Raw genomic sequence first — 27663 nt, 5'->3', positions numbered from 1 at the left:
ATTGGTCTGTATATCATTGTGTAACTACCTAAGAATGTGAAAACACCATTTGGCTCATATTATTTTTAGGGGAATACTTTATATTATTCATTTGTTGGGGTACGGCAATAATCCTGTCCAGGATTGTTGCTAACGATCAATACATCACAGTTGAGACTTATATGACAGTATATTAACATTCAATACGGATGAATGATGATATATCCTAATTAAGGTTGTAATTTTTTTCATTTTTAACTTTTTGTGCTTGAAGGTTAAATTATTTGTTTATTTATTTACTTGGTTTTTAGGTATTCATTTAGTTATTTATCATCTGCGGATGGACATAATAATAAGTAGCAGAACTCAAAATATAGGGAATAGAAGATAATCATTCAGCACATAAAAAATACATCAATAAATACATGAAATAACTTAAGTGAACTCACTGCCTTGATCTGTTCCAAGTCAGATTAATAAAGAAATGCAGACCCATATACACCCTGTAACTCATTGGAGAGGACAACAGTCCACATCAGGCCCTGGCAAGTCATACCCGAGTCCCAACTCTGGAAATGAGAGCCTTTTTTTGTTTCCCAACGATCCAGATGACCCGCCCGACCAATTGCTGTGCCACGACACACTCTTTAGTGTAACTAAACCCATTAAATCTAGAACAGTCCCCACCCACACCCTCTGCACTTTTATATTCCCCACAGTCCTTCCAAACTGAAGAAGCCTCTATAATGGGTGGTAAAATATCTTAAACCGAACAAGCCCAGTTGTTCTGACAAGATTTGACTAACCACTATTACATTCACCATCCACCTTGATGAGCAGTTATTGAACAAATCCTCCTCCAAATGACCATATATTCATGTAAGAATATTTATGAAAGAAAAATAAGAGATGCCTTTAGAGATCACTATGGTGCATGAAAATGGATGACTATGGTGCATGACTCAAGTGTGGCCAACAATCAATGGTGGCCATCTAACAATGAAGATAAACAATTAAAATTTAATTTTGAAAAATTAAAAAAATTCCTTGGGTGGATACACATCCGCATCTATGTGAATAATTGACTGTAGAGGCTCTTGTGGGAGAAAACAACAACAGAGCATAAAGATATTTATAAAATTGTGTTAAGTTTACCGATGCAACATATAGAGAGCACATCGGTGCAGTTGGACTGTTTCAAGCAAAAATAACACCAACAACAACAAAAGATAAAAGTGCCTCCCAGTACAGCACGGTACATTACATGGAAATTTCATTTTCTATCCTTCAAAGCAGTGAATGTGAGGGTTCTGATTTATTCATAAGTTGGGCTCCTTCTTCCAGGGAGCATGAGACAAAGGCAAATGACACAAAGGTAACAATTCTGCTGAGAAAAAGCAAATTACAAATCAAAGCAAATCAAACCAAGGTGTGAATAGTTTGCTTATTACGTTGCACATATTAACTTTGCCATATGCCTGAAAAGCTGGACTTCTCGCTGACAGGCGCATCTTTTAACTCTAAAGTAGTTCCTGAAAACCAACATTTGCACCGCTGTCCTCTGTCACACCCCCAGCACAACACACCACTGTCTTATATCTCCCATACATGTCCTGCACCTCACATAACTCTTTGCCACTGCAGACTTCCTCATATGATATTGTCACCAGAGTCATCCTACAAACCACCACCCTATGCTATCTGGCTACATTCTCACCTACCACTACTTTTGCAGTCACTGATTTCCTTCAGATTGCATCATTTATGCAAGATGTAGGTCATCCCGCCATCGTTTCTTTATCACCTCTAATGCCTGTACCACCATGTCCATTGAAGCCTGCACCAAATACCACTCTTTGCATCCAACTCACTCCAGAAATTATCCTTCTCCTCTAGCTCACATCCCACCAGTGGGGCATAGCCATGAACAACATCAAGCATCACATCTTCAATTTCCAGTTTTAGATTCATAAGTCTATCTAAGACTCTATTCACCTCTAAAGCAATCCTAACAAATTCCTCATTCAAGATAACTCCTACTCCATTTCCCTTTCTGTCAATACCATGGTAGTACAACTTAAAAATGTCTCTTAAACTTCCACCCTGGCCACCTTTCAAGTTGGTCTCCTGGACACACAGTACATCCACCTTTCTTCTCTATACCATGTCAACCAGCTCTAGCTTTTCGTGTCACCGCTTCAACTCTCAGTCCCAGACTCTTTCCTCTTCCCCCTCAACTCCCTCGTCATGCTTTCCTCCTCTCCTTCTTTGACCCACAGTAGCCCAATAGCCACTGGTACCCTGTAGGTTATCAGCACCAAAAGCGGAATGTGTTAATCCAAGCCTCCAGTATGAGATGCATTATTCAGATTCACATATTTTGTTTTGACACAAGTTTTACACTGGATGCCCTTCCTGATGCAACCAACTGCATTTATTTGGGCTTGGGACCGGCACAGAGAGACACTGGCTTGTGCCCCCCTGAGACAGCTTACAAGGCCACTGTTTCAGTCGGATGGCTACATACAAACGAGTCATGGGCAATAACATAGCCTGAAGGCAATATATATATTGGTCTTTTTAAGATGAAATTTTATTATACTTAAACCTCATTTATTTTACCTTTTCCCTGAGATACCCCCGTTCCCTAAATATATAGCGCGCTCCTCATACACGTTGACCTTTGTTGTGTGTGGCATATTACCCTCCATCAAATTTTACCTTTTGAACCATTCTGTAAAAATGAGGGGATCAAGGAGAAGAAAAGTGAACTGAGTGTTTCATAAGGAGTGGAGAACAAAATATTTTTTCACTGAAGTCCAATCAAAAGCCACATGCATGATATGCCAACAAATTGTTGCGGTTTTCAAAGTATACAATATCAGCCGTCACTATACCACTAAGCATGCTTACTATGCAAGTGAGCAGCCAATGTAAGAACAAGCAGCTACGGCTAAGAGATAGCTGATTTACAGACTAGGCAACCTTTTTTTCCACCCACAAACTAGGTTTCCAAGAGTCGAGTACTAAGGCAAGTTTTATGCTAACTTAGCTTAAGGCTTTCTTAGCAAAGGCTAGTAAGCCTTTCTCCAAAGGTGAGCTTTTGAAAGAATGCATGGTAGAGACAGCTGGTCTCTTGTGTCCGGAGAGCTAAGGCAAGTTTGAAAAAATCAGTTTATCAACAGGACTGTGATCCCCATGTGGAACTGATCAATGAAGATATAGCCACCAAATTAAACAAAAAGCCATGACCTTCAAGTTTGATTCACTAACACTGCTCGGTTCCTGCATTTTATCCGAGGGATTAGCAACAGTTTTGAGATAAAGAAGGACTTTTTGGCAATGGAGTAAATCCATTCATCATCTACCGCTTTTTCCTGCACTTAGGGTCATTGGGATGCTGGAGCCTATCACAGGTGTCATCGGGTGAAGGGAGAGGTACACCCTTGACAGTCCATTGCAGGCTCACACATGGAGAAAGAAAATCATTCATTGTTGTACTCAAACATCTGGGCAGTTTTTCCAATTTATTCCAATTAACTTTCTGCATGTTTATGGACTGAAGGAGGAAACTGGAGGGAACATGCAAAGTTCACACAGAAAAAGTACTCTGTTGGAATTGAACCAGGGTCTTTCTTGCTGTGAAGTGGATATGCTGACCATTGTGCCACCGTGCCGTGACCATGCAGGACCTGAAAGGAAAAACACTGGGAGAGGACTTACACAACCAGGTGAGAGAATGAAGTTACCTTGGAATAAACTTGCCAATGTCACAGTGGATTGCTCGCTCATCAAATTTCACTGGAAAAATGTTTTGCAGCTGAAAAGAATCCAGGATAAGAGGAAAACCCTGACCGAGATATTATTTTCCTCCACTGCATCATTCATTAGGAATCTCTGTCTAAGTCCTCCAAAAAAGCGACATCAACAATACCGTTTCCACTGAAACTGAACATGAGTTTCTCTACTGTGTTATGGAATTAAAGCATTTGAAAAACAATTTGTGCAATGGGCCTTGCATATTCATGCTTCACAAAAAGGCCAAATCATTTCATGCAATGGCTTTTACATGAACTTCAATTCTATGCTATCTACCGTATGCCAATAATTTTTTTCATACAATCACTCCATCCATCTGTTCCTGTAGCAATCCTACCCTTTAGTGTCGCTTAGTATATACTAGCCCAAAGTAAAAATGTAGTTCTTTAGAAATCCTGGCCAAAAAAGCTGCTGACACTGGTTAAATATAGCAATAATCCCTATTTTGTTAGGTAGATGTTCACCTGGTGAGCAGGATAGTGTTAAGGAAATTTTCAAGCCAAGACAAATTAATTTCAATGTTTTTTGAGCTAACTATTTACTGTAATAATTCCACACATCACCTTAAAATTAACAAAGACATTGCTCTCACAAAGAAGCTTCGCAGCAAAATGCAAGCGTGTCAACGTATCCACCGGGTGCCATGCCTGTCTGGCCCCGGGCCAAGACTGTGTAGCTCTTGGAGAGCAGAAGCAACTGACAGATGCCTCAGCAGCAACACAGCATTCATCAAGGCATCCAGGGCTGTGGATACAGTAGCCACTAACACTCATTTCCACCTGATACTATTAAGACCGGCAAATCTCAGGCATGAGTGGAGCTGGATGAAGTAGTGCTCGAGGATCAAAGACGTGACCCTGCTAGACAACAGTCAGCTCATGGTGTTAACCCACCCCATCGGCTCCATACATCATTGTTATTTCTATCATCCCTGTGAAGATAAGCCTTCAGCCCTCACTCCCTTCCTTCAGACGTCTGCTAGTAGCAATGTGTGGAGAGCCTGAGATGTTCACCTGGTTGTTTGATGTAGCACTACATGGATCAAAAGTGAATTGGACACAGGCATCATTTTGAAATCAATTGTTTTAGAATACCAAATTCATGTTTTATTATTTGTATTATTATGTTAAGTATTATGTTAATATGATTTATTTAGATCTTGGGCCACAGAGCACGAAGGAAACCTGGTTCAATTCCGACAGCGGACCGTTCTGTGTGGAGTTTGCGTGTTCTCTCCGTGTTCTCTCCGTGTTTGTGTGGGTTTCCTCCCGCAGTCCAAAAACTGCCTGATGGCAGCTGAGATTGGCTCCAGCATCCCCTGCTATGAGTGGAATAAGCAGTAGTCAATGGATGGATAGTTAAATAACTCCCGATTATTCAATAACCTAATGTGATACATACTTGAACCAACAAATAGAAAATGTACTATTAACATAACCAATATTATACAAGGTTTCGGAATGCAGTTCAAAATGTGCACGTACTGATCTAAGTATGCTAATAAAGAGAATACAGGATATAGGTTAAAAAGCCAACAGGTTGTGGAAAAAAGGGCTATGCGAATCTGCGTCAAAAAAAAAAGTTCGGAGACCTACAAATCTTTCATCAATCTCCTGAAATCTACATAAAGCTGACTGAGCGGCGGGCACAACATATTGAAGGCGTCGCAAGTATCTGTCAGAGCGAATGTGACTTGACATGACAATCCTCCTGGCAAAAAAAATCAATGCTCATCTTAAAGTCTTTCAGATGTAAAGAAAAAGGCAGTGTCAAGTAGTGGATATACAACCTGTGTTTTTTGTTGTTTTTTTTTTCCTGGATACATACCATGGCAGAATAAAATGGCTAAATGTACGTTCTTCGTGCACTGTCAAACAAATCAACCCTTTCTCAATACATGTATTGCTGAACAAGACCTTTCAAGACATTTAGAGACAACCCAACAAATCTAAATGAAAGTAGATTCATTATCTTATCCAACTCTTCATGTCAAATCACAAACCGAACAGCGCTGGAGTTTTATTATCCGCTTTCAATGTTTCTCTTTTTTTTTTTTTTTTGCAATTCAAATCACGGTTCTTTATTGAAACGTTGGCAAAATTTGGCGGGTTTATTAAGTGAGTGCTTAAAAATTAAGTCATAAAGTATAACGGTAATCATCACTTTACAGGATTAAGTGACACAATGGTGTGATCATTGAATACAGTTCAGGGAGGGTGTGGATTTGAATAAAAGTTGGCTAATGGCGCGTTTATTATGCTCTAGTACCTTCCCGGGTGGGAATAGTGTGAGGGATGCTGTGATGTCTTTTTTAAATTATTTTATATATTAATTTTATCATGACAGTCTATCAGTACAGGCCAACATTATCTGAGTATCAGCGTCTAAGGCTTAGAGCTGTAGTAAAGGGTGTTAAAGCAAAACTATAATATGAAATCACACCTAGCCAATAAAATGTATGAGCTACACCATGCTTTCACCTTACTTAATTCAGCTCTGCATCTATTATAGTGGCATATACAAAAGAAAAAAAGCAGGTATTTGCATGCACCAATTTCAGTATCATATTTTTACTGAACATTAATGCACTCTGAGGAAATGCCCGATTACTGTACATCCCATAAACATGAAGAAAGATAAGAAATTAACAGTCGTTGAGAATCTGTTTTGGGAAACCTTTCTTTACCCGCATCTGATACATCACTGCAGGTGGCTTATTCACTTCAACCTGTTAAATATCAAATTGTGCCGGAATGTGTAAGAACAACACACACACACACACACACACACACAAACAAACATAAAAATACAATTAAAAAAAAAAGAGAAAAGCGCGTCGCTTCCTTACAAATACGTACGCACCTCCTACACTTGGTATCCTAAAAATATGAATATGTAAACCGTGGCTCTTTTTTTTCTTACAGTATGCGCTGCAGGTTGCATGCTCGAATATTCCTCGCCGGGGGGGCAGGAACGGAACGCGCCACCGAGTCTTAACCGTTACTGAAAATGCACCAAAATGAAAAGATAGACGAATTTGGAAGTGCGTAAAAAAAATAAAAAAAAAAAAGCACCATGGGGATCATGACACCGCACACGGCATAAGCAAATCCCCCCCCAAACCGCGGCCGTGGATCAACTGCGCGCTGCAAAGTAGCGGGATTGTCGGAGGCGGCTGTGCACGCGGAAAGCCGGTGCACGCACAATCTCCATGCACGGGAACTTTGACGCTGTCTTACCTGCTCCGGTGGGAAGACGCGACGTGAAAACGACGTGGGGTTGGAGAGGAAGAAGCCCGTCGATCGGAGCGCGCCGAGTCCCACAGCCCGTTCTGTGGATGAAAGGATGTCCCAGTGGTGATTTCTAAAGTACGTCTTGCACCCTCCCTCCCCCCTGCAGCACAGATAACGGTCAACGCGAAGGCAGACCACTCCCCCCACTCACGCCACCCCGATTTCTAACTATTTCCCCCTAAATCATCACCCGCTTCACCGAGATTTTCATAAATCAAAGTCTCGGAGTGTTATCGTGAAATCAACAGTTTTATTAACACATGCGTAAAAGATGATTGACTTGTGAATGCAACATATTTGGAAAATGTGATATCAATACTTGTAAATCATCTATTGACATATTCATCATTTAAAATGTCGTCCTGTTCATCCCCCTCCCTTTGTGACCCTTTCCCCCCTTCTGGAAACCAGGGTTTACGCTGTATTTTCCTCACTCTGACTTGTCCAAGTGCGTCTAAACGCACAATGAGGGGAAGAAAGAAGACAGTTGTATTTATTGGGAGTTTTTGCATTCCCCAAATGAAGAGATAACAATCATTTTAAAATTACACATGCTCTCTCTCCCTCTGATCTTGATATTAAAATCTCTATAATTGTTGCATCGTATGTCATGTAACCCCTCACATCTCCTGGGCACATCTGAAGCTGCGGAGGTAAATACTGCAAGATTTGAAATTATCTCTGTATTCTCTGTGCGCAAGTATTGGTGAGAGGGTGCAAGAGAAAGAGAGAGAGAGACTTATATTCTGATTTAACGAAAATATGGTCTCTTTTTAAGTTATTTATATGGCTTAATTCATTATTATTGTTTATAATTAAGTATTCTGGCTTAATTTTCCTTTGCATGTATTGACTGATGTTTTCATGGACTGTAAAATACTGACCCGCATGCAGGAGGAGCTTTTATGTGGTGACAAGATCTTTGGAGGGAATAAAATGTCAAATAATGTGAGTTAACCTCTTATATTTTGAATGGCTTTGTAATATATATACGTATATATACATATATATGTGTGTGTGTGTGTGTGTGTGTGTGTGTATGTGTATACTGCTCAAAAAAATAAAGGGAACACTGAACAGCACAATGTAACTCCAAGTCAATCACACTTCTATGAAATCAAGCTGCAGCAACACTGATTCATTTTTACTTCTTTTAAGAATATTACATCAAAGTTGGATCAGCCTGTAGTGTGTTTTTCCACTTTCATTTTGAGTGTTACTCCAAATCCAGACCTTCATGGGTAAATAAATTTGATTTCCATTGATAATTTTTGTGTGATTTTGTTGTCAGCATATTCAACTATGTAAAGAACAAAGTATTAAATAAGAATATTTCATTCATTCAGATCTAGGATGTGTTATATTAGTGTTCCCTTTATTTTTTTGAGCAATGTATTTATCCTAAATAGGATTTTGTTGGATCCTCTAATCCATGTCTGGTCACTTTATCTTTGTACCATTAAAAGGTTATTGACTGAAAGTGAGCTGATTAGATGAACATAAAGACTAATGAAGGTCGTTTGATGTGATTTTTTGTTCTTGTTGTTGTTGTTTTATATGTCCATGTCTTCCATAACTGTTTCAGTGCAAAGGTTTATTTCACTTCAACAATGACAGGTGATTTATTTATGTTAGTTTTATTCTGAAGACTTAAGTTTGAGTTTGATATTACCGAAGGATTGTTTTGGCCCATACGTTCGGCCTTGGTTTCTGTGAGCAATGAGAATTTGTTGCCATGCAATTATAGTGTTTTGTTGCTTTGAGATTGAAGACAATGGTCTGTAATGCTCATCTTTGATGAAACATTCAGGGGTCAGTCCTGTTTAGTCCTATTTAGGGAACTGTGATGAATACTTCCATTGTCTATTTGAATTTGCAAAGAAATTCAAGGCATTTCAAAGTCAATTTTTGGGGTAAAACTGCAACAATTTCTATTTTTTGCGCATTGTTTTATATCTTACACTCTTGCTTGAGTGTTTACAATGCGTAGAACACCTGTCTTGAAAATATCATTTGAAATTTTAAGTTTCCACTACGTTATTGGGACAGAATGCATGGGTCGATAGAATGTAATCCGCATATATGAACCTAAAAAGGCCTTGGCAACAATAATGACAATAATTACTTGGGAGAATAATAAAACACAAAACCACAAGTTCTTTAGCCTGGAAAATGTTAAAAAATATCCACATAATTCTCCCTGTTTTCAAATTAACCTTTTAACGTTTAAAATTCTTTGACTCCAAACAAAATTAGGGTGCCGCCCCACCGTCCTATGCTGTAACCACTTTCTGAAATCCCATTAATTTATTTGCAGCTCACCTCTATTTCACAAGATAATGATTTTTGGATTTCACACTTTCACACTATTTTTTTTTAACTTGAACTCTGTTGAACAAAATATTTTCGAACAAGAAATACAAAACCTGGAAGCACAGATAAAGGCAACCAAAGTAACACTCTCAAGAAAATAATGAGCATAGAGGAGCAGGATGAGAAACGCCCTTGAAGTATGCCTGAATATGAAAAATACATGCTGCGAATGCTTAAATAAAAAGGGAAGCTGTACGAGATTTGTTTATCATTATGATATGGAAAGTTAATGCATCTGAGGAATGTTAAACATTTCATAAATTCATATAGAAGTTGCCATTAATGATGCTTTGAAAAACTAGACATGCACTTCCGCAATCACCTTGGCAACAGAAGCCACCTGTTAGAGATGGCACTTTACCCCCAAGGGCTGAAACCAAAGGAGGATTCCCTCCTCTCTCCAAATCAGTAGACGGTATGGCATTTTGCTTTGATTGTGAGCCAACAAAAAATTGCAAGTACACTGCACTCTGGGTTTTGTACATGTTCTACTAATTTCTTTTAATTTTTGTGTTCATCTTTGATAATATAGTACATTTCAACAATCAAAACACTGTCGTTGAAGTGCATCCGCGGGCTCGAGGGAACATTTAGCAAGAAATCTGAATTCATCACATGAATGACATTTTCTAAAAACAGAGAATTGATTCAAATTGAATAAAAGACGACTGAATCAAAGTCTATGATGTCAGTCCACAAGACAGGATTAATGTATTATTCTTTTGTGAGGTCATAGCAGTCTTAGGATATTATTATTATTATTATTACATTACATTACATTGCATTTGGCAGACGCTTTTATCCTAAGCGACTTACAATAGAGGACATAGGGACTGCAAATACACTTGCAAATACACGATGCACAGGAAATATACAGAACAGTAAGCTTGGGTTAGTGAGGGTTTTTTTTTTTTTTTTTTAAATTATTATTATTATTATTATTTTATTATTATTATTAACGTTGTGGACCACAGGTAGTGTTTCTCTTTGTCCTGACAACTAAGGAGAGGAGGAATCCAGTCTATAGCCTCATTCTTATAACATTGCTTCAGCTGTAAAGCCAAAGAGAGAGAAGTCATTATCGTTGCAGATAATAACTCCAGCGGTCATTCATGTAAGGACAAATCCCAGAGGAAGCTACGCCTGCAGTATGAACATCATTATCAATATAGTCAACTCCCTTGTGAAATATCAAACCCCCAAAATAGAAAGGAAGTAGTCAGGGTAGTTTTCAGTTTCATGATCTGTAGAGAATGTGCTTAGGATCCAGGAATACAAACTACTCCAAGGGCAAATATGCAGTTATCAGAAACATCTACATAATTAAGGTGTTCATTTCACATAATTACTGTCTAATCCTCTGGGACATCAAGTGTTACGTTATGAACTTCCCGATACTGAACGACCACGACAAGTGTGGCATGGTCCAGTAATACGAGATCAATTCAATCTTTTGGGTGAGAATGATATTCACACCCTGGGTGTGTCTCTGGCTATGGATTACCTTTCCCAATGACACTGGTCCACCTTGTCCAAGCATGTTGAAGCTCAGGTGAATAATAGGTTTAATGCTGTTACAGAAACCACCTTTGGTAAGTTCTATGATGATATACTTCACCCTTTTTTCGTAAACCATCCTTTTATTTTTAACATTTTAAGTACTTTATTCAGATTTACTTGATCCATGTTCAAACCAAATACAATTCAGGGATTGTTCTAATTTCATAATCTTATTTATTGTTTTTTCAACTGCAGCACACATCTTTTATTTTTGTATTTCATTGTTAAAATAGCCTACTTGCTGTGAAATACTCAGCTATTGATATTCTGCCTAGTATTTTCATATTTCTATTTTTCTGTTTGTTTTATCTCACATTTTATTTAACGCTACAATCCTTATCATATATTCTCACTTTTGGGATTTTCTTTTGTGAAATGACTTCTTAAACTGATTACATATCCTCTCATGACTGAGAAAGAGTGAGTGCTATGCAAATTTTGGTGTTTGTATTACATATCAAAATTAAAGTTTTTATTGAAAGCTTGCAAGTGGATACAGGAACATCAAATGACAAATGACCTATATGATGGATGAAATACCAAAAGCAGGCTCTTCAAATTCACTATAACAGTGTTTTGCTTTGTGCCAAAACAGTAGGAGTTTACTTTTTAACATTAGGCTTCCCTTCGGCTACTTGAATTGCACCATATTTCTCTTTAACTGCCTTTGTAGCACTTTCACTGCCATTATTGTCTGCCGAAGGAGTTCTGAAATATGTTATAGGTGGTGTGTTCAGTATTATTTTTTCATATGGCATCTAACATTCGCACAGAAGTGTCTTTTCATCTTGTAGAGTGTTAACTAATAAGATACAACTAACCTTGAGGTTATTTTTCAGTTCTTGGAGTTTCACTGGACTCAAGTTGAGCCTAAACAAATCGATCATATATAAGGTATGCATCTATTGTTTATTACATGCTCTTTTAATAGTTCTTTATTGCTAATGCTACAACTGAATGAACTTCCTCTCGGCAAGGGTTATTTTTTAACAGTCAAGCCAGAAATACAAGTAAAAATCTAATTATCTGCTGAAACTTAAAAAAAATAAAATATATCTGCTCATATAACACTGGTTTCAGCTTCTTGGCGCAGGCATCCAGTGTATTTAATTTTACACAATGCTCGGAATTGACTGGCACTTGACTTCATAATTGACCTCCTCACATTTTATTGTAGAGACAAATCCTGCAGGGGGTTTGGCTTTGAATCTTCTAACTGCTCAAGGGTCTGAACTAAACCCAAAAGCTCCACCATGATTCCAAATTTGCCTCTTACCAAGCACCAGATCAGCTGTCTCGGCTGCTGCTTATCAATGTGAACTTGATAACTTTTGTAGAAGGACTTTTTTCTCCTAAGAAAAAAAAACCTATTGTTAAATTTACTGTGTGTATATAACATGCACCCTCAACATGTGGATACATGTATGTATTCTATTTTGTATCTATTCTATTTTGTAAATGTATTCTAATGTAATGTACATAGGATAAAGGATATAGAGAATAGGATTAGATGAAAAAGGTTGTGGAGACCCCCTGAAGGGAAAAGCCGAAAGGAAAAGAAGACGATCAAGGAATTGCATGTGACATTTTCATCATGTTTGAATTTGTTTAAAAGAAAAATTCTAATTGCTGTTGTCTCCTTCAGTGTAACTTGTACATGCTCTCGACCCCAAAAAACAGAATAGTCATGCATCTTCAGTGATCTCATATTTTTAATTTTTCCAATTGACACTCACTTTGCTGGTTGATTTCATCTGTTCAGAATTATGTTAAGTACAAATGAAGTAAATTTAGTAAGATGAGGGATGAAAAATAATCTAAATATAAGGAAAAGAAGATCCAGATCCCTAAACTTGGCAAGAGCATGATTTGAATAAAACAGAACACACATCATGAAAAGATAATGTCTGACATCTTCTGGGAGCTATTAACAAATGAATCTTAAATGTTTATAAATTAGAATCATCAAGACATATACAATAATTCAGGTACTGTATATTGCATAGGTTTAGCATTTTAGTAAGGGTCTTTCAATCTCTATTTTTTCTGTCACTTTTTAACATTTTCAATTTAATTCAGGTCTCGTCTTTCCTCATACATAAAATGAAACGCGTGTGTTTTTATTTATTTGATTAATCAATTAAATAATCAGATATTTACATTTTTTTTCTGGCAGGGGGGTATCCATGTGATATGTTTTTTTTTCCATCTGACAGTAAAGATAACTGTTGAGTGGTAGCCCTATTTCCAGAAATGGAAGTACTTTCCTCTCATGTTTAAGATCAATTAGCCTGGGATATATTTCAGGCTGGCACAGATTTCAGCCATCCTTGCTTTCGAAAGTTAAAAAATATAGTTTGTTGACTTTTGCTGAGTCGTTCTTCTATTCTCTCTGTGGTTCAATCTTTCCTATGATGGCCACTTAGATAAGTATTTTATTTTTCATTTCGGTTTTGAATCCCTTCAAAATGAAATTCTTGTCATCTGAAGTGAAAAAAATGATGTGTTGATCTCTGGCCTGCTGCCACTGCTGCCCCATGATGTGATTTGATATATGATTGCAAGGGTCCTTCTTGGGATTCATAATAACCTTTAAAAAAACAGATGGAACAGATGCAATTTCACTCCAGCTTTTATCAGAAACTTTATAATCTAATCAATCAAACCACCCCCTCCACTTTACTCTTATCAGCTTTTAACTGATTGACACATCTTCCGAAGCACACTTGCTCCCTTTTGCAGTAAAAGTAATTTTTATGAATAATTGTAATCCGCATCAGTATCTACAGTAGAGTGAGAATACAATGCAGCGAGATGTCATGGGATCCTGGAAACATCTGGAATCACTCGGCGATGTCTACATAGGAGTAGCACATCCCTTGAAACTGTTTTAGTACCTGTTATTTGAGGTTCCCATCTAATCCCTTACTCTCAGACGATTACACCCCAATGGAAATATGACTTCAGATGATTAAAGATGAGTTGATGTGACTTCATTGAACGATACAAAGGAACTTTCATAGTTCCTAAAGTTTAGTACTGTTGATACCAATGAAAAACACAGGGCAGAAATGATGTTTGTCTTCAGATCCTCGGTTGCTGATGGTAAGGAACATATTTTAATAATACACCTTTTTTTTTTAATAAACATGTCTGAAGTATAAGATGAAATTTAATATGGCTATTTAATGAAGTAGTAGCGAAGGGAAACGCTCACCAGGAATCCCAAATGTGTCTGTCTTGTGTCTAAACTATGTGGTGTCAGGGTGAGATGTTTACGCCATACTGTATGGTCTGTTGTTTTTTTTGTTTTTTTTCAATGTATATGCCATGAGACAACCAACATGCTGTCAGGGTAAGTTTCTGATAGAATGCCACACTGTAGGTAAAACAGTCTTTTCTGTTTTTTCAAATAAATGAATCTAACAAACACATTACAAACTATCTTGTAACAGCTACAGGATGAAAAAAAAATGAAAGAGCTGCAATGATTTATGCTAATTTCTTACCAGGAAGTCTTTATTTATCTATAGCCTTTGATTGCTTGTTTTTTTTTGAAGGTCGAGAAATTGATTAATTGTGATTAAATGGATCTGAAAGACATTAGGTTGGGGAAGATGTGCAGTGGCAGACCTTTAGATATTGTGTGTATATCATAAAGTCATGCTAACAGAACTAAACAGACTAAACAGAAGGCTCCTGAACCTTTGAAGATATTTGATTCCTGGCCAAAGAAATAACAACAATTACATTTAGATATTTTAGACATTTTCTTACATGTTCTGGCACTGGACACACACACAGCGCCAAGAAAATATGTCGGCTTAAATTGAACTTGGTGGTTCAAAGGCTAATCAATAAACAAATTTAAAATGTGGGGCACCGTTTACAGCTAGTGTCATAAATGTGCAACAAAACAACACTGGCCTGTGATTTTAAATGCACATTTTCAAACAGTAGTTCTTTCCGGTACAAGTGACCTATCACCCTCCGTCACGCTTAGTGTGATGCCTGACACTTGTCCTACCATTCCAGAGATCTAAACTATATCTGCCGTCCGTCAGAAATGCATCAGCAGGCCCCTCCAGTGTCAATTTGCCCGTTACTTTGGACTTTTGTTGGTAAGCTTCGAACCCATCTGAGAGTGGAAAATTAGGGTTAAAATCATGTGATGTGAACTGGGTATAATGAGTTCTGAGTGCAGCCTGCTGTCTGCTTATATTGATTCATGGAATTTCCTCCCTCTTGAGTGTGAAGAACATATCACAGCAAAGACACGGGACAGAAATATATACTGTAACTATATCTTCCAATCACAATGTGTCCTGTCATGACATAAGTATCACCCAGGGCCTGGATACGTAATTTATGTGTTGTCTCAACAAATTGTTTCACAGGGGACCAGAGGATAGACTTTCATTTTCTGGTAGATGAATCCCGTGGAGACAGAGGCTTCTGATACCTGCTCACTGGGGCCTTCAGTTTCCTCCCCTTAAAGTTAAAGCTGCACTTAAATCATCACAAATACACATCTTCCTCAAACATCTGCACAAATGTAAAGCAATGTATTGACTGATTGTATGCTACGTTGATACAATTGGGCCTTTCTTTTTTTAATCAGTGAAATACATTGTTAGGTGTCTGAGATGGCTGTTGCCTCAAGTCACCATTTCTGTGTTATTACAACTCTTGAGATTTTATTTGCTTGCTCATGCAATGCAGGTTTTCCCCCTCTAATTATCTCTCCGGGGAGAGGGGTCTTCATGTGTGTTGGCAAAGGCCAAAAACAAACCCATTTCTTATTTGACCACAGAAGAGATAAGGTGCCTAAAAAAACAATAATAGGGTCTGCGAGACGAGTTAGGCAATTTCAGAGTTCAGGAATTTAATTTGGTTAAATATAATTTTCAAAGTTTTTGGACTATATAGGTGATTTGTTACTTTCTAATTATTTTTTGAAGAAGGCAAATGTATTTCTTTATTTATTTATTTCCTAAATCTACCCGCGAGGAACAGACAATTGCTGCAGCCAATGAAAACCTGACTAAAAAAATAAAATATTAGCCAGAATATGAGAATTGGGGGTAAACTGATCTTAATCAGAATGTATACTGCACTGTGATTTATTGAATACCGGTACACACCGTATTGACAATTGCAAAAAAAAAAAGCTCAGTTTTGTGACAGAACAATTATTAACATAAAAATACGAAGGCGTCATTGTTTATAGTCCAAAGATACAAGCTAAGTATTACATGCAGTAGTAGTATGCTGTACTGTTTTACATCATTTTAAACTGAACCAAACTAAATATATTCGTACATTTTTTTCATTTGCTGACTTGAGTTACAGAGGTCAGAGGGAGCTCCACTGTGCCTTTGAGGATCAAGAAAATACATATGAAATGGTGCCGAGAGAGGAATTATAGTCGAGAAAGGAAAGTCTACCCACAGTAAGTTGATCAATGAGGTTAGAGGAAGTAGTTAAAGATGGTGAAGGTACATGAGGTCAACAGTCCAAAGCAATGGAGTGTGGAAAAGAAGAGAAGGAATGTGCGCAAGCGGTTTGGAACGGGAAGAGAAAAGTTTCAGGGGTAATGTGTGATGAAAGTGTCAACAAAAATGAAAGGTATTGTGTGCAAGATGTTGGTGAGACCAGTGATGTTGTAGAGTTTGGACAGGGGGGCATTGAGCAAAACACAGTAGGCAATGCTGGAGTTAGTGGAGATGAAGATGCTGGGGTTCCCTTTGGTAGTAAAAAGGATGGATATGATAAGGATTGAGTCCATCAGAGGAACAGTGCATGTTAGATATTGTAGAGATAAAGTTAGAAAAGACAGACTGAAATGGTTTGGACGTGTACTGAGGAGGGTGAGTGAATGGATTGGAAAAGAATGCAGAAGTTGGAACTGCGGATGCAGAGGAGAGGTTTAGATGGAGGCAGATGATTTGCTGTGGCGACCCTTGAAGGGAGCAGCCAAAAGGAAGATGAAATTTTATCATTTGCCAGATATGAGTCAACCAGATGATGAGAATATAGAATTGTTAGACAACTGACAACAACATATTGGTCTAGATCACTGTTGATATCTCTGTTTAAAATAAAATAAAATAAAATAAGAATGAATAAATAAATGTAAAGAAGACAATAAGACCTTACTGATATTGAACAATAGGCAAGGCACCCTGGACTGGTCACTAGTAAATCACTGAGCCATGTACAGAGACACATTACCTTCCACATTGACTCCTATCCACAAATTTAAAACTTAATTAATATACTAGATATCTTTTTTGTAGTGAGAGAAGAATCTGAGTAACCAATACAGAATAATCACAAGCAGGAAAGACCAAGAAAGCTACAAAGTCCACCCAGATTATGGCATCAAACCTTACTACCTGGATACTATTTGTGACATGTAATTTAAACTTTGTCTCTTAAAGCAGTCTTTAAAACGATGATTGTTTTGGGATACATGAATAATGTACAGTGTTTCACAGAAGAGAGCTAATACACTTGCCAATGTGGCATGTAGCATCATATCCAGAGACATAAAATATTGTGATCACTCAACATGAAACAATTGTATATCATGAAGGTATATACACACACGCATGCCCGCACGCACGCACACACACACACACACACACAGGTTTTCATTTCAAGTTACAATTTTGGCAGCCTACTAAACAACATATACTCGTTTTTTGTTTTGTTCTTCTGTTTATGTGGCTTGTATGAAGAAAGGCAATGGGGTTCATATACAATGGGACACAGTTTGCAGTCCCAACCTTTCTGGATATATGTAGCCAATGCAGTTTCACTTCCAAAGGTGATAGATAATGTATTACAGTGTATTTATTTTTATATATTTTCATTAGCAGCCATCCTCGGTTGGCGTCTCTGCGGTCTTGTCTGACTTGTCACCCCCAGAGTGTCAGTGAGGCATCTCTGGGCAATAAGGAAAAAAAAAAATCAAACTGGTTTGAGGAAAATGCCTCTGAATGTTCCTTCCAGAGAATAGCAGTTCATCCAGTCTGTACAAATTCAAGCTATTTTATATAACTTTGGACTACTCTGATGATAATTTTAATTGTATATTTAGAGAACATATAAGGATGACTTTTGTGTCAAGATGACTCACAAATAATTTCTGACTAGACTGTGAAGCGAATTCTTCCCAAGCAATCATTCCTCAGAAATGCAAAGGGGCATTTTGATGTCTAAATCTGAATGTGAATTTCAGTCTCTTATCCAGTAAAAATCGCACAAATTAGCCATGTGCCGTATGCGCAATAGCTTGAAAGAACGGGGAAAAATGACTATTTACAGTCAAGAGTCCTCCATAACACAGCTCTCTGTCTGATAAATTTGCATACAAATTAAATCTTATTTTAAGGCTCATTAATTAATGCTTCATAATAGTTTTATTATGATTTTATTCTGATTTAGGAGTAGACTGAGGTGCATGAAATAATTAATAAAAAAAAAAAAATCAGGTAACTCACCCTGATTTTCTCAGGCAGTGGATTTTCCACACTACCAAGAGTCATATTTTCTCCTTAATACGGTTTCAATCCTGTATGTCACAGAACTGCCCACAGTCATCAAATTCTATTGAGTTCATCACTGTTCGCAAACAATCCTTTTAAACAGAAATATTTTCATGGACATTGTTTCACTTGTATTTGATAAAAGAGTAGAGAAAAAGAGAGAAAGAGCAGGGAAATTAGCTGGGGGAAGGACTGTAGACATAGATGCATTTAGAACACTGGAAGGAGAGAACATATGATTTTTTTTAAGAGTCACCAAACTTGATGCAAGCCTAAACTTCACACCTCATACTGAGTAACTTAAAGACAAAAATGTCAGCGCTTAATCATCAAAACAAGATTTTCATTTTTTTTCCTGGTTTGTAATATTATTAGTAAACCAATCATTAATTCAAGGTTTCATAGTTTTAATTGATATTGTACAGTTAAAGTGTTTTCATCGATGGCAAACAAAATGCAGTCACAGGGAGGTACAAGCTAGTGTTTCTCAACTCCTCCCTGAAAACTGTGGTTGTTGTCAGGTGGTGTCCAACTTTCATGGTGCCCATGATGCTAACCATGATGCCCTCCAGTTGCCTGGTCGGCAGTGGTGGCTCGCCTCACCCCATCTCCTCCTGGCCCACAGCTCAACTCTTCCATTCTATTACAAAGCCAGCAAGATACTGTTTCTGCTGCCTCCCCTGACCTACAAGCAGCTGTGCCAAGAAACCCCTACATCCAACCAAGTAGCAAAGCTTGCCACCCAAGCCAAGCCCTATACTGCTAACTGCTCAATGAGGTCCTGATACTTGGTTGCCCTCCTCTCATGCCTTCTCGTAGCAGACTTCCCACAGGACAGTCAGTTCAATCAGGATGATCTTCCTTGCCAGCTTAGACCATAAAACCATGTCTGGCCTCAGGAGTGTTTGACAACCTGGGGGAAGATTAATCTGCTTCCCAGGTCTACCCTCATCTGCCATGATTGCCCTTCATGGAGGAGGCTCTGATTGGCTTTCCTTGGGGCAGGTGGTTTTTCCCCTTCTTTGATGGAACTGTATGGATGGTGTTGGTCTCTTTCTGGTCTGACACCTTTTCTGTCTCTGCTAGTCCAGGATGTCAACAAGTGCACAGAGAACCTTATCATGGCACCATATGTATCTTCCCCCACTGAGAGCTGTCTTGCATCCCGCTAGTATGTGGACCATCGATCCTCTTCATCTGCATAGACTACAAAATGGGTCCTCCCTCATTCCCCATCTGCAGCGGTGTTTGCAGGTGATGGAAGGGTATCATACACTGAACAGTGGGGGAAAGAGATGTTAAAGGGGTATGATCCAAGTTTGACAGTCCTCAACCTGAATGTTTCTTTCTCAAGGTATTGGACCAGAGCTTGGATCATGTCCCCCCTCTTTCTTGAGTCTGCTTTTCCCATTGCTGGTAGTGGGTGGATCAAAATTTTTGCCATCCTGCCCAAGAGTTAGCGACGATGTCCTTTAGCTCCAGCACACTTTCAACTTTTGCCACGTGTCAGCTGTCCATTTGCATCCTGATGTCATCGTGACACCTGCACTTCTGTCCTTCTAATCTGTGGAGTCTTGGTACATCATCATGTCTTATTGCACTGCCACACTGTTCTATAGCACTGTTAATTTATGAATGTATGACTTGCAAACCATTTATTCATTTTATAAGAGTTAGCTATAGAAGATAAAATGCTCTATAATGCAGGCCCCATCCAGGTATAGCAGCTTTTGTTTATGATAATGGGAATTTTCCTTTACAGCGGCTGTGCAATACTGTGACAAGTGTATTATGGCTGTAAATGTTCAAACGAAGCTTTGTAGAGACTCAATTGGGTTAGCATGTCAGCCTTTGCGTAGGAGAAACTAATGCCAATAGTTTCATGGGGGCAACCTGCTTCCAAATTCCCTCTGCCTGATCTCATGAAGAAAGAAGGGCAGATAAAACAGAAGCAAGGTATGCCAAGCCAGAAACTGTGGGATGACAGAGGAGAGAACACCAAGGCTCATTAACAGCAGCCGCATGGACTGATCCCAGTTCTCAGTCTGGGGAGTAAGAGCCAACTCACTCTATTAGAGGGAAGAGAGAGACTTCTAAAGGGCATGACCATCTGGAACAGCTTCACTTTTTTTTTTTCCAAACTGCATATGGGTGGGAGGCAAAGCCCAGACTCATCAAGCAGGCTGATAATCAGGTGACACAGAAACTCATTCACATTGCTCTGTATCAAGTCAATTGCGGCCGCAGGTGAAATGTCGCCTGTGGAGAGAATGTAATGAAGAATCTTACAATCTTACATGATTGTTATGCAGAGAGAGTATGGCCAAAAACTCTGAGTGTCGGCACAAATGATATGTTTTTTTAATTCAATGTAGCCAACTTGTCACAATTAAGGACACATTTTTTTTAAGTTAAAAAGAACAACAAAATCTTTCACCTCACACTCTTCAGTGTTCAGAAAATCAATGGAAAGCCAGAGGGACAAGGTGAAAATTCAGTTTCTAATACTGAGATGACATTTGTTCCCAAAGGACAAATGGCTGCATATGAAAAATTGGCATGGGGAAGGAAATAGAGTCTGTCCGATATAGACCAAGCATGACTATGAAACTAATACAGTCAGAATCCAAATTGTACCTCCACATCTACTCAAATTAATTACTCACTTGGCAGGAGCTATCAGCAGCTAGGAAAAAATTACAAAGACACAAGAAAGGGCTTGTTTAAGGTTACTTCCAGAACAGAACTAATGAGGTCTGACATACTGATTGATGGCAGAGTCTTGGGGCTATTTGTCTGCCCTCTGCATGTAGTTCTCTGCTGAATATCTGTCTTAAACAGGCTAAAGAAAAAAGTAACATCAGATGAATAAATGGTTGTATGTCCAATGTTCGTTGAATTAAAGAACTAATGTTTGAGTTCCGAGTACATGCACTTCATCACTAATAAATGGCACCTCAATATGATCAAATGCAACCCCTATTGCATCCCAACTCAGGGGAGGAACACATTCACATAGGCGACCATGAGCCTAAATAAGTCAGCCTCAACCAGATTGCATAGAATGCAACGCTGCTTCTGTGCTTGAATCCTTGCTCTGGGCAGATACATAGATATTCAAAGTATGACAGTGGGTTTTACATTTCAAATAACCCAAGGTGTATTACCAGCAGTTATTTACAGTGTAAGCACTTCTCATTAAATTTTAAACGGGCCCTTAAGGTCTGGCTGACAGATAAAGCTGGCAAGCAAGAGCTGGAGAATGAACTGTTGTTTTTCAACTCACAATATGAAACATAGTAATGGCACTGAGCAAAATGCTGGTGTGTGCATTATTTATGTGTTGATGATGCAATATGTAAAGGTCACTGCTATTGTCTTATATTTATATATATATTTGTTTCTATTAACCATTTTGACAACTCATCTCATTTGACATAGAAAAGTCCATGGATCTTCTACCGCTTATCCTGCACTCAGGGTCGCGGGAGCCTATCCCAGCTGTCTTCAGGCAAGACGGGTACACCCTGGATTGTTCACCAGTTCATCATAGGGCCACATACACAGACAGAATACATGTCTTTGGACTGTGGGAGAAAACCCACGCAGACAAGTCTACTTGACGGAATCAAACCAGGGTCCTTGGTGCTGTGAGGCTTAAACGCTTAACAACTGCGGCTCGCTGGAAAGTTTTATTAATGGCTTAAAATTGTCACTTATATGACACTTGAAATTACCTCTGAGAACATACAACAAAAAAAGGACATGAACTCTTTCAAAAAGTGTCCTCAGTTAACTATACAACATTCCATCAATTGATTTTACACTGAATGACTTTTTAATATGAGTTCAGGCTATTGCTGCAAACTTTTATGGCTACACGACAACAAATGGAAGGATCATGCGTCTTAAGTATTATATATACAGGTTGTAGCCATGTCCGGATCCTAAATATGAGTTTACAGATTAATACTAAGACCATTTCTTCGAATATAAGGCATTTATTACAGCTTTAAAAATGAGTTGTGACACATTTTTTTATGCTTAAAATAAAGCAGAGTCCTCAAGGGCTTTCATTCACAGTCCAGTCCTTGCAACTAGAACTGACTTCAGAATGGCATTTTATGAGCTTTGACTGTGATACTAACAGCTCTCAAAAAAGTCAAATAGCAGATGCAACAAGGGTATAAATAGTCTTATAAATGAACAGGTAACAACAACTCCAGAGTGGCAGCGTAAGCTAACCTGCCCTGAAGTACAACTAATGCAATCTAAATGCATCTATTTCAGTATCATATTGCATTGTTTTTCAGCAGTCAGTTTGGTCCCTTTATTTTCTAACTTGATTTACTCTCTTTTTTTTCTTTTTAAGAAATAATGATTACTAGTTCAAATGTTTTATTATTTGTTTATTTCACCATTGGCTTTCATTAATTTCCCTTAGCTGAATAAGAATGGAATAACTAACATTGAGTTGCAACATCAGTCATATTTCTATTGAATCTACTGAAAGCATGTCATTTCAATTCAGATAACTTGATTAATCTCATTTACTTACACACACCATGCATCAGCGAAAATGGTCCTTTCCTTTTAGGCTATCATTTATAAACCATTTGGAGCAATCAGCCAAAAAGCAGCATCTGAGAAGCAGTTATAGGTTCAGTGTCTTGCGCCGCAACACTTCAACAGGCTGGGAAGAGCTCAGGAATTGAAACAAGAATTTCTTAATTCCAAGAAAAACTTGCCAACTCCCAGGCCACACAGCTCCTGAGCCATGCCAGTTATTATTTGTGCTTCGAAAATTCCCAAATCCAAGCACATAAGATACTCAGTATTGTCAAACACAGCAAGCCGACTTCATAGCAAGACCACTTGCCCAACATCTTTCTAGTTAGGACCCTGTAATCTTCTGAATGGAGTTTCAATACTTCTCTCATGCCTCCATGGATTCATTCAGTACTTCTTTCTTCCCACAAACTAAAAACACACATACAGTAAATAGCATTGAGACTCCGAATGCTCCATAGGTGTGAACAAATGTGTGAAGGGTTGTATACAGTGGCCCAATAATTGACTACTGACTTGCAGAGGAGTAGTGTACCCTGGTTTCACACCCAGTACATGGAATTGGTTTTAGCCCCTCCACAGTCCTGTGTACTGGATTAGCATTCTAGATAAGAAAGGTGTGACTGAATATTGGATTATGTATGAACCACTACAGTTAGCCATAAAATGGACCGTAAACTGAGATATCGGATGTACATCGTATAAAGCCATGGACCTGAACATAGCTGTGCTTTTCTTTTTCACCCACCAGAGATGTAGCAAGTGACAGTCTGAGCAAGGCTACAGTTGCTATTGTCTTTTCGCAATCTGCAGAATGGTGTATTTGCTAGCTATACCTGGCTACAATGGCCAGAGAGACCCAAATTTGGAGCAGATAGTGACTCACCTGAGATATGTCATAAGCCATTATTATGCTTGGTAGGGAGAGAAAATTAACGTACTTATAGAAATCAACTTCATTTGTGTAATTACAAGTGTATTTTTTCAGCCTTGGCATAGCTCAGTAATGCACTGATAGGAAAAAAAATAGCAGGAATCTAGCTACATACCCCACAGACAAAGACCATGTGTGATAAGAGCATTGCTTCCAAGAAAAACCTGGCTAACCTGCTCATGGGCTCACTATCCATAGGAGGGGCCAAGGCGGTCAGGTACAGCGTGAGCTGGGACATAATAGAAGGCAGCTCCAAAAGCTGTCTCTATGGACATGGAACACCACCTTTCTGGTGGGGGGAGGAGCCTGAGTTGGTGTGCGAGGCCAAGAGGTTGCAGCTAGACAATAGCTGGGCCAGCCTTGATGCATAGCTTGGCCCAAGAACCAGTCTTTTTAAAGAGATAGAGGGTGTCTGGGCTCTTCCTTATAGATAGGGTAAGACGCTCAGATGTACGGCAGGGGCTCAGAGTAGAGCCCCTTCTCTTTCTTAGTGAGGAGCCAGATGAGGTGGCTTGGACATCGATCATCTTCCTTTTGGACACGGACGCCTCCGCGATGAGTTCTGATCATGTCCGACCACAGGCAGGCTCTGTGGAGGATCCAGGAAACACTGGAGGGACCATGTCTCTTGATTGGCCCAGGAAAACCATTCCCCCAGACGAGTATGAAAAGTAGAAAAAGAGGGAAGACTGGCCTCTCTTCTAAGGCTGCTGACCCAGCTGCCTATAAACATTCAAAAATGAACAGATAGAAGGTGGTGGTATCAAAGACAATCTTCAGTTTTTTTTTTCTCCTCTATTGCACAGTGAGCACTTCATCTCCCTTTTCAACAGTTATTCACCACAGGTTTGACAATATCCAACGGCGAACAAATCCACCAAGACAGAAAATAAACTGAAATGTAAAAAAATTCAGTGTACGGGGAAAGACAAAAAAAGAAAAATCGATGACAAGATTATGATAAACAGATTAGTTTAACACTGTTTTGCCTCTGTGAAAGAGTAAACAGCAACGACAGTCTCAGTATCCGTCTCGGTACAACCTGAGGCATTGTTTTTTCATCAAATCACTGGCGGGACCTAGGTATTTATATGGGCTCACATTATGATTTTCACTTTTGCGCTGCATTGGCAACGTATTCAAAATATTTGGCACCAAATTTCCATCTAAAACACTTCCTACTACCTTTTTCTGTATGAAAATGGGTTAAGTTTTTCCATGCCACATGCAAAACTTCAACATGATATGATAGTATGATGTTTTGACAGTCAGTCCCTGTGCACACTCCTAAACCTAGAAACAAGTTTTTGAACTAAAACTATATCCCAGACGGCCAAAGTTTTGCTTTTACCAATCAATGTGTAGATTTGACAGTTCCAATACGACAAACTCCCACAGGAAAATACAATTCACTTGTAGAAGGCACATATAGCACCTGTGAAACTGAAATTGGCTCCTATATTGAAAACCACTAATGCAAAGGATGACCTTCTAAAATATTGACATCATATGATAAAGTTGTGAATGTAATGTATATTATTCAATTGACTGCAGCAAATGACACACGTGTATAAAGAAATATGTTTATATTATTCTGTTTTATTTATCCTTCAATTACACAAAGCAATCATACATAGTCCAACATCTTTGAGATGAAAACATGTACAAACATATTTTCTGGTAGAATAACTTCTCTCCTCTTCCTGCACAAAGTCATAATTTAGGAAAATTTGGAAACAACTACCAGCTCTAAGAGGACGTAACCATGTTGGAAAGTCCATATTTTAGCGACAGAGACTGTAATGTTTTACATATTAGAATAATAGACAGTGGATAAGAAATAACTATATATACAGTAGCAGACAAACCCAGTGATAGTTTAGAAGTGAAATGAAGATTATAGGATTTACAGAAAGTGAGCAATAATTACTTAAACAAAGTAGGCAGGTGCATACATTTGGGCACCCTTATTGTTTTATCGATTTGTATACCTTTAGCACTAATTATCCTATAAACTTCATTTCAATTCTCAAATATCACTGTGTTTGTCTGCTATATGATATATTTAACTGAAATTACTGAACTGAACAACCAATGATTTATAAAGGAAAATCTTGAAAATGATCAGGGGTCCCCAAACCTTTTCATACGACTGTGTTTGGACAGTGACACAAGATTTGTTATTTTAGCTGTTTACGAAAACATAGTCTATAAAGTGCAAACTCTCAGCTGTAATTTGAGAGTATTTGCATCCGAATTGTAGCAAGGGTTTTGGAATTTCAGATCTTTAATAAGTAGCCGCCTTTTTCAAGGGACCAAAAGTAATTGGACGAAGAAGGCCGCAAAAAAAAAATAGCAAGGCTGCATGGGCTCTTCGTTTGAGCAAGACGCTGAAACCCTAACTGGCCCTGGATGATGGCATGCCTTTCCCGTGGGATGAATAATTATTTATTATATAGATTAAGCAGTTAAAAGGCCTGTAGTTGATTCCAGTTGGGGTGTTTGCCTTTAGAAGTTTTTGCTGTGAACATATAACATGCAGTCAAAGTGGCCAAAACAACAGTTTGGTACATTCGGAGGCTGGGGAGGGAAAATAAACAAACAAATAAATCAATAAATAAAAGTTTACTGGTGAGCCTGGGAACTCAGAAAGGCCTGGATGTCCACGGAAGACAACAGCGGTTGATGACTGCACGATCCTTTCCATGGTGAAGAAAAACCCCTTCACAACATCCACTCAAGTGAAGAGCAATCTCCAGGTAGTAGGTGTATCAGTGTCTAAGTCTACCATAAAGAGGAGACTTCATGAAAGTAAATACAAAGGATTCACCACAAGGTGCTAACCATTAATCAGCCTAAAAATTGAAAGGCCATAATTGACTTTGCCAAAAAACATCTTAAGAAGCCAGCCAAGTTCTGGAACAGCATTCTGTCTTTTGACAGATTACACTGAGATCAACTATGATGGGAAGAAGAAAGTTTGGAGAAGAACTGGAACAGTTCATGAGCCAAAACACACCACATCCTCTGTGAAACACGGTGGAGGCAGTGTGTTTATTGATGATGTGACAAAAGACAGAAACAGCCAGATGAATTCTGAAGCATATAGGGATATACTTTCTGCTCTGATTTAGCCAAATGCAACAAAGTTGACCGGACGGCGCTTCACCCTACAGATGGACAATGATCCAAAACATACTGCAAAAGCGACCCAGGAGTTTTTTAAAGCAAAAAAGTGGAACATTCTGCAATGGCTGAGTCAATCACTAGATCTCAACTAAATTGCATGCATTTCACTTGCTCAAGACAAAACTCAAGGCAGAAAGACCCCCAAACAAGCAACAACTGAAGACAGCTGCAGTAAAGGCCTGGCAAAGCATCACATAGGAAGAAACCCAGCGTTTGGTGATGCCCATGGGTTCCAGACTTCAGGCAGTCATTGCCTGCAAAGGATTCTCAACAAAATATTGAAAAGTAACATTTTACTTAGTATTATGATTACTTGTCCAATTACTTGAGCCCCTGAAATGAGGAACATTTGTATAAAAATAGCTACAATTCCTAAATGTTTAATCATATTTTT

Source organism: Fistularia commersonii, chromosome 21 (genome assembly GCF_037954325.1).
Source record: "Fistularia commersonii isolate RoL2024-O1a breed Wild chromosome 21, RoL_Fcom_v1.0, whole genome shotgun sequence".
Lineage (NCBI taxonomy): Eukaryota > Metazoa > Chordata > Actinopteri > Syngnathiformes > Fistulariidae > Fistularia > Fistularia commersonii.
Note: the sequence above shows the minus strand (reverse complement) of the source record.